This window comes from Polypterus senegalus, chromosome 8, assembly GCF_016835505.1.
Source record: "Polypterus senegalus isolate Bchr_013 chromosome 8, ASM1683550v1, whole genome shotgun sequence".
Taxonomy (NCBI): Eukaryota; Metazoa; Chordata; class Cladistia; order Polypteriformes; family Polypteridae; genus Polypterus; species Polypterus senegalus.
The window spans coordinates 17,605,390-17,617,674 of NC_053161.1; the positions used below are offsets into that span (position 1 = coordinate 17,605,390).

General features: G+C 41.2%; 1 pseudogene; it reads left to right on the forward strand.

Moving 5' to 3' along the window:
- The first annotated feature begins 10,717 nt into the window (after window positions 1-10,717).
- Window positions 10,718-12,025, forward strand: LOC120533673 (annotated as a pseudogene).
- The last annotated feature ends 260 nt before the right edge of the window (window positions 12,026-12,285 follow it).

A 12,285-nucleotide genomic window follows, 5' to 3' on the forward strand; every position in this document is an offset into this window, starting at 1 on the left:
TCTTCCTAACTTTCTTATCCAGAGAAGGCAGGAACAATCTAGCCTTTCGCAAGTGAGCACATACACTACGGCCAGTTCAACAATGCCAATCCACCTCACCTGCGTGTTGTTGTACTGTGGAAGGAAACCCATGTGGACCACCCATGGCATAAACCCCAGTGTCCATACTGCGAGGCAGCAATGCTACCACTGCGCCATTGTGCCGTCCTGATGGTTATCACTATGTTTGCTTCCTTTGAGTTCTAATAGATCCCTAATTTTTTTTTCTTTGCTATTCACACATGCTCAATGACCCTTGACAGAGTCAGAGTTTCCTTCCATCTGATTATTTTTTGCTGGGCATTCTTTATCCCCAACACACTTTACGTTAGTCTGATTCCTTTTGTTTGTGGCTGTCTACATCCCAACTTTATCAAGTTTTTATTTCACTTCTGTTTCTTTTTGAACATGACCTCAACACAGTCTTATTGTCTTTTAGTAAAAGGATTCTTCTTGCAACAGACTACTGTTGTCGACCTGAGTGGTCATTACAGTTTAGAGCTACTTATTGCTTTTAGCACATTAAATCCCCGGTAATCTCTTTCTCTCTCTCTCTCTCTCTCTCTCTCTCTGTCTCTCTCACACTCTCTCTCTGTGTCTCTCTGTCTTTCAGCTGCCTTTTTCCCATTTGTGTTGGGGAGAAGCTGTGAATTCCAATGTTCATTACCATGAGTCAGTTTTATAAGCATCTGTGCTGGAGTACTGCAGATTGCACAAGACCTAGCAGTGCCTCTCTTAAGTGGGATGAATTGCAAGAGCGAGTAGAGTGTATACAACTGCTTCGTCAATGTCACTCTTAGATCTACTGTAGAGTGTTAGAGGGCCAGCTGTATTATTTTTAGATCTGTTCTGTTGTAATAGGCAAGTTCCCTTCACTGGATTACATACTTTGATGGTGGGGAGACATGATGGATCCTCTTCAGGAGCCTCTTCTGTCAACAGAGACTGTACCACTTTCTGCCAAAGCCATGCTTCTGAAGTGGAGGGTACGGATCTATAGGTGGTGGCGTAGTTCCAAAAAAACTGAAGTTTATTGATCCCCTTCTTAGATGAATGCACATTTCACATGGGCATTTGTCAGCTAACACGGCATATTTTCCCAAATTGTTGCTTTAGCACTGACTTTACCATTTCATGTATTGGCAGTGTTTGGTGTCAGACAGTGCTCACAATATGTAGTTCTGGCACTTTTCACAACCTTATGGTTTCTATAAAGCCATAACTGCTTATATCTTGACGACTGTGTATCTGTAAGTGGGGACACACACAAGCTCACCCAAACATGTTTTTTAAGCCTAAAATTCAAGAATCCTGGAGCATATATATTTACTAGGTGGACACAAAGGTCCATAAGCAAAATATGTGTCTATCCATCTCTGGTTATTAGTTAACAAAGAAGAAACACATTGAGTTCTGCCACTTTTTTCAACTTCAACTACTGTTGACTGCCTGTGTGTGGCTAGTTCTACATTTGTGAAACTGGCGGTACACTGGGTACTAATGGTGGGGTCATGTATGGCGTCCTAGAGGGCAGTTTCACTCCTCTAACCCAACAGACAGACACTGAGGACACAAGTTAAAAGCTCCAAGTCTCATTTCATTCACAGTGCTCTCCACCACCACAAGTAAATAAGCAATACTGTCCACTATTATTTTTTCTCTCTCTTTTTCTATTCTTTTCTCCTCCACACCTCCTAGCAAGCTTTGTCCACCTTCCTCCCATCTCTGGCTCCTTGACTGGGTTTAAGTAGGTCCCTTTTATATTGTCCAACCCGGAAGTGCTTTTGTTCTTCAACCCACATGACCTGCCAGCACTTACGGGTCAGGAGGATACCTTATATTCCATGGTTCATTCACAGCACTCCCTAGTGGCACCCATGGCACCCAACAGGTCTGAAACACAGAACTCTCAAGTCCCATGGTGCCCTGTAGGGATCTGGAGCACTGCTGTAAACCAGGCAAGCTGCCCTCTAGTGTCTTGCGGGAGGCAATGTCCATAAAAAGCTGCCTTCCCCCACCCTTCTATATCTGGAGTGTCCTGGCCAGATTGAGTTGCTGGCCGTCTCCTACACTAGATTTCATCTGTCACTAACATTTCTTGATCTCCTTTTCTTTTGCAGTGATGGATGCCCATCTGGAGGTGTTCTGTCTCTTCCTGATTTCAGCAATGGCAGCATCAGCAGTGAAAGAAATCTCACATTTAGCTGTGAAATGACCATAAATAATCTGGCATTCAATCCTGAGACTGGAGATGTGTATGTGGGTGCAATCAATACTCTTTTTTAGTTGCATCCAAATCTGATTGAAAAGAATATGTCCAGAACCAGATAACCGCCAGTGCACGGTAGACACTGACAACATCAACAAGCTGCTACTTATAAACAAGGCAGGTGAAGAGCTGAAAGTGTGTGGCAGTCCCTTCCGGTGCCTTTGCACCTTGCTCAACTTGGATGACATTGACATAAAAAAGTACTATAAAAATAATGAAGGAGCGAAAAAGCTTGTAGTTAGTTGTGAGGAGAAAGTCTCAGTAGTGGGAGTTGTTTCTACCATCCATGCAGACAACAGAAATTCTTTTTCATTGGGAAAATTGGCAGCCATGACACAGCCAGATTGGTCAGCACTAGGCTGCTGGAGAAAGTAGACTCACAGGATATTTTTGAGAGTTATACTGAAGACTTCATGTTACAGGCTAACCCCTCCCTACCCAAGTACAAACATACTTTACTTTCTCCTTCCAGAATGATATATTTGCCAACCCTCTTTTCCCGCACCAATTGGCGCAATGACAACTCCAACTAAACCTTTGTGTCCTGGCTTTGCCAGAGTGACAATTGTTATTATTCTTACATGGAGCTACAACTGAACTGTAGTCTGGCTGGTAAGACTCAAACTTTGAACACACCACGCTCAGCATGCGTCATTAGAGCTGGGGAACATCTGGAAAAAATTCTGACGCAAAAAGAGGAGTTTGCTCCTCAAGACAGGCTGCTCTTTGTGCTCTTCTCCTCTGATGACACAGTGGTTCAAAACCAATCCTCTGCCCTCTGCATATATCCTCTGAAAGCTATCGATGAGAGGCTGGAGAGCATCCAGAGAACTTGCTACTCGGACGGTGGAATAATTGATGAGAAACGGGCAGCATTCACTTCCTATTTAATTGACCATTCTGCCTCCTGGCCATCAGAGTGCCAAAACAAACAAGCAGTAAGCATTCCAGTCCTTTGCAGTCCAATTTAGGCACTTCGTACACACCCTGATTGTTACCTGGAGTATCTTTCAGGATCAATGTGAACATACACATACCAAGAAATAACTGAACAATTAATGAAACAATGGTCAACCACTGCCCATTACACAGAATCTTTAATACACTGTATATGCACAAAACCATAGTCATACATATTACATCTGGAGAAAAACTCATGATCATTTAAATATATTATGCAGAATAAAGTCATCCATTCTGAAATAATGGTTACATTGATCTCATTGGATGTGTCATTGGCAATAGTGGGCCCAACATTTACTCATTTCATTGGGTTAGAGTAACAAGGGAGAGGCTAGCTGTCTTAAGTCAGGAGTGTTTGGATTACGATATCCCACATACCACATGCACTTCAGAACAGGTCACCTACCTGATGTGAAGCAAGTTCAGGCCCAGCCAATGCTTGGATGGGAGACCATCTAGGAAAAGCTTTGGTGACTGCAGGAAGAGGTGTTGATTAAGCCAGCATGGGGCTGTTACCATATGGTCTGAATGAGGATTCCAATGCCCCAGTGCTGTGATGGGGATGCTGTGCTGTGAAATATGGCGCTGTCCTTTGGGTGAGATGTAAAACCAAGGTCCTAACTTTCTGTGGTCATAAAAGATCCCTGGGAATCCTTTGTAAAGAGTGAGGTGTATCCCGACGTCCAGGCTAAGCTGCCTTCCAAAGCCTAGTAATTCTGGCCCCCTAATCATCTCCTGTCTCTAATTAGCTACCTCTCTTACCAGTTTACCACCTAACAGCTAATGTTTGCTGAGCATACTGGCACAAAAATAGCTACTGTTGAATCATCCAGGTGACTGCTACATATAAGTGGTGGTTGAAGTGGCACCCCAACCACTTATGAAAAGTGCTTTGAGCAGTGAGAAAAGTGCTATATAAATGTAAAGAATTATTATTATTATTATTTAACTTTATCAAATAAAATAATTATCCAGCTAATAAAACTTACCTACCACTTGATAAGGAAAAGTATCTGTTATTAATAAAAAAGGGAGTGCAAATTTGTCATTTACCTAGAACCTTTCATAAGAGTAACTATCTATGGGTTTTTACTTAAAAGATGTTAAAAATATATGGTTACAACCTGGAATGAATACAGCATTAATTATCATTTAAACCTAGACCTCTAACAGAATCAGTACCTTAGTATATGCATGATGTATCTTGTACTTTGCCTGGTAATAGTAATGAGCTGCCAGTAATTTCTTCAGATTTAATATTTAATAGCTAGGGGCCCCCCACTCACTTCACTCCCCAAACCCGTCCTGTGCTACGTGCCAGCGTCACTGCCGCTTGCATATGTGGATTTCACTTTCACCAAACAACAAATCTTTTAATTCTTGCGGATATGCCTCTTCATTGGGAAGAAACACTGCTTTTCCCTGATGGCAACACAAATTAGACTATTTTAAGTCGTCAACTTAAAGTTTAAGTCTGAACAATATATTTGATCTCTTTTCTCTGTTCCGTTATTTCACCAAGTAATAATTTTTTTTTGTTTGCGCTAATGCGATCTTTACTATCATTTTTTTGACACTTTCGAATTTTAGTACTTTCATTATCTCTATCTAACCTGCTGTGCAAGTGTATCATGCCAATGCTTTTGAATTCTTTACAACGTTCTACTTTGTCATCTACTCTTTGTCTTTTATTTCCGGCCCTGGGCGTGGTTAAATCTCTTCACACAAAGTCTCGTCTCGCAGGACTTGAAAGTATCTCTCTGAAAAAGTCATGTCTTGTCTCTTCCTAGGATTTTTTTTATTATAATAGAGATATATAAATATTTTTCTGTATAAACCACAGAGCCCTGCATCTAAGTGTAGGAGTATACAGTACGATACCAAAGTTGTTTAGGTTAATTGGTGATTATAAAATGGCCCTGTGTGGCAGACTCAGAGATGGACTGGTGTCTTGTGCCTAATTCCACCAAGATACTGTATGTTCTGTTTCACCAAGACCCTAAGCCTGTATTTTATTGAGTCCTCCTTATTTGCAGCTTACTGCATTCAACCATATAGCACTGAATGACTTAAAAAAACACATACACACAAACAAAACCATACTTTAATGTTACCAGGCTCACTGTAAATGCAGAATGTAAACTAAAATCACATGGGTTAGGTGCATACCACCAGCAGTATCTGACACTCCAAGGTATGCCCCCTCGACCCTGAATCAGATTGAGTAGGTTTGAGAATATTAAGTAATGTTACATTACAAATTCAGAAACTGGAAAGAAATTAATTCAAATTAAAGACTTCTGGCCATCAGCTTACTCATCCATCTTTCTATCCATTCATTTTTGGGCTTAGTTACTGAGTTGTTATTGGGGATCATGGGGAACTCTCCTGATTCTGGCACAATAGGATGTAAAGTGGGAACCAATCAACTAAACCTCAGCAGAATAAAAAGAAGAAGAAAAAAAAAATCACACAATACACAGTACTAAAACTATGTTGTTTATGGTTATTGCCTAAAATCTCAAAAAGTCTTACAACTATTCTTTTCCAATGGCAGTACAACCATTCCCTCAGGACTTTATTAGCATTGACCTGGAGTAGGTTAGGGTGCTGAGCCATTTGGAGCTCTCCCAACCTCCCCAGCATATTTCTTTCAGTCTCTGTGTGTTTCTTTCTCTTTAGTTCTCTTATGACCAAGGCCTGAGCACTATCCTTCCCTTCTTTGTGATGGATAGCAACAAAGTGAGTGCAGATTGATCTGTTTGGTTTGGGGATAGACATTAGTACAAAGTGTGGTTGGCTACTCTTACTTTTTTAGATGCTGGTGTTGAGCTGGTCAGTTGCACTTTTACTCATGTAAAAGAAGGATGGGGTACTGTTCATTTCATACACCTTGACATCTCAGACACCAGTTTCAAGCAATATATTTGTCCCATGTACCGTGACACTCTACAACTGCTCATTTGGCTGCAATGACAGTAAGCTCTACTTGAATACTATCTCCCAATATAACTGCATTTGATGTAAGTCATCCATCTTCTGTCTGCACAAGGAACTCTGTGAGCAAGAGGAAACTGAATGCCCCCAACCTGAGATTCTTGATGTGAGTATAATATTAACCTTTATATGAGGAGTTGAAGGTAGGACTATCAGGGTTAACCAACTTCAAATATATGTTGTCCTTTTCTTATCTGCATGTAGATAATACCACACAGAGGGCCCTTGAAGAGAGACATCTCTGTGACGATCAGAGGCTCCAATATGGGCATTACAAATAAGGATGTAAGCAGAATTCAGTTGGCAGGCATAGTCTGTGTGCACCAGGAGGCCAAGTATACCATCTCCACCAGGTATGGGTTATGGGTGGTAAATAATGAAGAAGGGTATGGAATGCAGAGACACAAATTTGAAAGAGAAGAAGGCCGGGTAAAACTGGATTCCTGCCTCTTAAAGGAGCTGAGGCACACAAACTAGAAGCACATTTATGAAGAAACAAGTGATGAGCCTATAATACAGAATGCATCCTGTAAGGTAGAGAACAAGGATGGAAAGTTTGCAAACTTTAAGGTGTGACTTAGTTTAAGAAAGAGGTTGTGTAAAAGAAGGAAATATGCAGAAAAGCATAAACTGTGTGTTGGCATAAAAAACATTCTAAGCTAGAGTGCAAAAAATTTAAACAAAATAAAACTTAGACAATATAGACACAAAGAACTGAATGTGAAAGGTAAGTATATGCTGCAAATATGTCTCTGAGGTTAAGGATCTGCACTGGTATCCCAAAGGTTGCCGGTTCAAATCCCTGTCACTGCCAAAAGAGATCCTACTCTGCAGGGCCTTTGAGCAAGGCCCTTAACCTTAAATTTCTCCAGGGACGCTGTACAATGGTTGATCCTACTCTCTGACCCCAAGGGGTATGCGAAAACTAACAAATTCCTAATAAAAGAAATTGTATAAGGCTAAATAAAGAACAAAAAAAAATACTAGGCCTGCATGTTCTAAAAACTTCAAATAAGAGTGTTTCTGACAAAAATTGAGAACATTTACTCTTTGTGTAATTTGAAAAATTTCCGTTTCAGTATTCCAGTTCACTACAAGGGAACCAAGTTCAAACAATTAATTTAATAAAAGTTGATTTTGAATATCCACCCACTGTACATTATTGCTGAAGAGTTTTAATTCTATAGAGCATCCATCCTGAACTGAGCAGACTGAATCATTTTCAAATTGATTTTTTTTTCTAAATTGTCTATATTTTGCACTCTTGTCTAAGTTGGCTAAAAACTTTACTTACTGCCAGTTCTGTCTACATCACTGACTCACTATGGTACTCTTAGTAAGTCACATAGTCTAACTATCATCTATCTACTTTAATTCAAGGTTGCAGAAAGTTAGAATTTATCCCAGTAGAGTTGATCTTTGACTTATGAACCAGTCCATTTTAGGGCACTGCATCCACAAATGTTCATATAACTCAAGTTTACACATCTTTAAGATACAGGGGAAACCACATAACAGTTTAAATTTTAGCTCATACTTTTCAGTGTAAAGTTGTGGTATAGCGGGTCCACAGCTCTCAGCAAAGACCAGATTGTAAAATAAATAATCACTGTGCTTGCGGCTTAGCGAGGGGACATGGTGGTTGTGTGGCTGAAGCAGTTCTCAGGGCGATTTGCGATGTGGGCGTTTCTCACCTAAGTGCACAGGTGCTAATTGCTGCAGCTGCCATGCCCTCTCTATTATATAGAATCGCGAGTCGACTAGGAAAGAAAAAAAGAAAAAGAAAGGAAAGAGAGAAAGAAAGACAGAGGTTGCTGGAGAGCACAAAGCAGGAAGCAGTGTGGCGAGAGAGCCGGTGTGAGCGAGCGAGTGCAGGCTCGCATTGCAGCTGTACGGGAAGCCTGGGTGTTGGGCCAACACCCGGGAGTAGTAGTAGTGGTCGCTCCCGCTGAGTGATCATGTAGCGGGAGTGGCCAGTAAAGTAGAACGACTGGCCGCCTAAGGCCGGGAAGGCAGCGTGAGTCGGGAGGCTTGGTGTGGTCCTTGTTGTGAGCGTCCTGGTTATCAAGGATACCAAGTCTCAGGCCTGGGATGAGTGCACGACTGAAGCTAGGATCGGGAGGCCTCCGGACCGGTTGAGAGGAGTGAAGGTCAGCTACAGAAAGAGCGTCTTGCCTGCTGCAGGGCCCAAACAGGAGAAGCAGGAGAGACGCTAGGATAATAGCACCGGGCTCTGAATTGTATCTTAAAGGACTGCTTCCAGCGTTGTTTTTAACCTTGTTTTTAAGGATTGTTTTTCTATTATTTTTAACCTTGACATTTCGATTTTATGGATTACTTACTTAATGACTTTGGACACTGCACTCTTTAATTTGAACACTTTGTTTTGTTGACTGTTTTAATAAAAGCACTTGACACTTTTGCACCATCCCCTTGCTATGTTGTTGCCTCACTGCTTAGCTCATCTCGGTTATAGTTATCGACGGTGATGGGTTTAAGGGCTCCCGAACAGCAGATGGGAGCATGGACTCAAACCCGCATTGTCACAAAAGTTTGTATGTTCTCTCAGTGTCTGCATAATGTTTTCTTTATGGCACTGTGGTAAGCTGCACAATTTTATGTGGAGGAATTACAGTAATCCCTCCTCGATCGCGGGGGTTGCGTTCCAGAACCCCCCGCTATAGGTGAAAATCCGCGAAGTAGAAACCATATGTTTGTATGATTATTTTTATATATTTTAAGCCCTTAGAAACTCTCCCACACGGTTTATAAATATTCTCCGCACAGTTATACAGTAAACCCTTGTTTATCGCGGTTAATCCGCTCCAGATAGATAAATGAATTTCCACGAAGTAGGATTCTTTATTTATAAATCTAATATTTTCGCAGTTAGAGCATCGAAAACCTGTTTACGACCTTCTAAATACGTTTTTAACATTATTAGAGCCCTCTAGACATGAAATAACACCCTTTAGTCAAAAGTTTAAACTGTGCTCCATGACAAGACAGAGATGACAGTTCTTTCTCACAATTAAAAGAATGCAAACATATCTTCCTCTTCAAAGTGCGCGTAAGGAGCGGAGAATGTCAGAGAGAGAGTAAAGTAAACAATGAAAAATCAATAGGGCTGTTGCGCTTTTAAGTATGCAAGCACCACGATAAAGCAGCGGCAATGAAGGGATCAATGCGAAGGTAGCCTTTCAGCATTTTTACAGGAGCGTCCGTATCTTCTAAGCAAACAGCCTCTGTGCAAAAAGCCCCTCTGCTCACATCTCCTCCGTCAAGCGCAGAGAACGTCAGAGAGAGAGAGAGCGCGAGATTAAAGCAAACAATCAAAAAATCAATAAGTGTGCTTTTGGACGCACCTCGATAAAGCGGCATTTCTTAGAGGAGCGTCCGTATCCACTAGGCAAACAGCTTCTGTGCAAGCAGCACCTCTGCTCACACCCCCTCCGTCAGGCGCAGAGAATGTCAGAGAGGGTGAGATAGAGGCAGAGACAAGCAAACAATCGAGCACCACACAGGAGGCATATCTTATAGCATTGAGGAGTTTTAGTTAATATGTAATACGTGCTCTGATTGGGTAGCTTCTAAGCCATCCGCCAATAGCGTCCCTTGTATGAAATCAACTGGGCAAACAAACTGAGGAAGCATGTACCATAAATTAAAAGACCCATTGTCCGCAGAAATCCGCGAATCAGCGAAAAATCCGCAATATACATTTACATATGCTTACATATAAAATCCGCGATAGAGCAAAACCGCGAAAGTCAAAGCGCGATACAGCAAGGGATCACTGTAATTCATACCATGATTATGAAGAACTCTGACTTTAAAAATACCAAGCTTATCCTTTAATCTAAATTAGAGTCAGGGTAGCTAAAGGCTATTTTGGAAACATTGCATACAAGGTGAAAAAGGATGCCAGTCTATCACAGGGCACAACCATAAAGATATTCTGCTAACTCATATGTAGGAGAAATTAGAATCACCTAATATCCAGCACACACATATTTGAGATTTGAGAAAAAAAAACAAAACAAAAAAGCCATACAAACTGGACAACTAAGGTGCTCAGGCCATGATTTGACCCAGAAGTCTGGAGCTACAGCAGAAGGAATTAAAGCCCTGCACCAAATTTAAAATAAACATGGCTACATGTTTTCCTTTGAAAAGCTCAATATAACAGTGAGTTTGTTCTTTTCAGTGAGAGGCAATCTCGGAATAATATTCCCTTCCCTGTGAAAAACACAATATAACAGTCAAAAGATGACTGTAAACTCCACTAAGTTCACTATAACTACTGTATTTGTTTTCTCAGACCCCTGCCCTTTGACTCTGAGCATTCATCTCATTATTACAGGAAATGCTTTGCTTGAGGATAACAAGATGTGGCATCTAGGTCACTCAGCTGATGAAGTGGAGGAGGTCAAATCAAAGGGTGGGAGCATGAAGGAGAAGGCCATCACTGAGATTTACCCGACAAGGTTTCTGTCAGTGAAGGTGTCCATGTCTACCAAATGCTCATTGATTGGGTTTATTGTTCCTTACTTAACTTCCATCTAACAGAACTGCAGGGAATGTACCACAAACTTCTGCCTTTTTTTTTAAACACAGGGCACTCTGCAGCAGTTTATGGATAACCACCTCCAGCAGTGAAGTATTTCTTTGACTTTCTGGATGAACATAAGGAGAAGCATGAAAACATATGGAAAACCACAGGTAAAGTTGCCACCCACCCCAGGTACAATTACCAACTTCTACCACCAGATAACCTATGGTATGTTTAACTCTGAATGCTTTTTCTGTAGTTTGTCACAAAGGTTCAGGGTGAACATCCTGAAAAATCCTCACTTCATATTTGACATCTGTGTCCATGAGGTGGTGGATGCTTCCCTGTCTGTCATCACTCAGACCCTCATGGATGCCTGTAAAAAGAGTGATCACAAGCTGTCAAGGCTTCTCATTGTGTGAAGTGGGAGATTAGTTATTTAGTAGCCTTTAATTTTTGAGCTTATGTCTGTCTAGGATTTACCAAGCAATAAGCTTCTCTATGCTAAGGAAATCTCAACCTATAAGAAGATGGTTAACAGGTAAGTGGCTGTGTTTGTATTCTGCTTGAGCTCAAAGGACATTGATAAGATAAATGTGGTGGATGGGTTGCTCTAATAATGGTATTGAATCGACACTAAAAAAAAACGCAATCTGAAATTTTTTTCTTATGGATTTATTGTGGATCTACTAGCTGGTGTGCTCATTAACCATTTTTTCATCTCTCTTCTACTTACTATAAAGGTATCAAACAAATGGTGCCAGTCACTGACCAGAACATGAATACTTACCTGGCAGAAATATCTAGGGTATGTTTTTGATGCATAGGAGAACAATGGAAAATCTTCTAGGTCATTATGTTCTGATGATATTTGGCTCTGTGCCACGATGGGCTCAGTAACACCCTATTAAAGAAAGGTTTAGTACTACATAAAGACTGGAGTGAATTGTAAGCGAATGGAGGCAAGTTCCTCTCTTCCACTGTGATGAAAAGGCACCAGTAAATGTTTTTCTTCTGGAGCCAGATGTGAGCTTGGCATTGGAATTAGTTTTCTCACATTTTGCTTTTATTCCTTCCAGGCCCACACTGACAAGCTCAATACCCAGGTTGCTTCACACTAATATGCTAGCAAGTGCTATGATGAGGTGAGCATGGCGGAACAAGACCCATACTGTAAGAAAGAAGGAAAATATTCTAGAGACTGACGCTGCTGACCTTTGTAATGTACCACTCAAGTGACTAGCTTGTTCCTATTTAAGAGAAAAATCATGTTTTTGTGAACAGCTCAAACAATTGGATAGGGTGTGTCTCTTTGAAAAGCCCACCTACATGCCAGCTAAGTGCCTTTGGCAATGTAGGACTAAGCAATATTTTATACGGTGCCATCTGCAGCACAGAGACCATGGGATTCCAGCCACTGAACAGAGTGGCAGGACAGAGGCAGTTGTGCTGTGGCTGCAGCAGA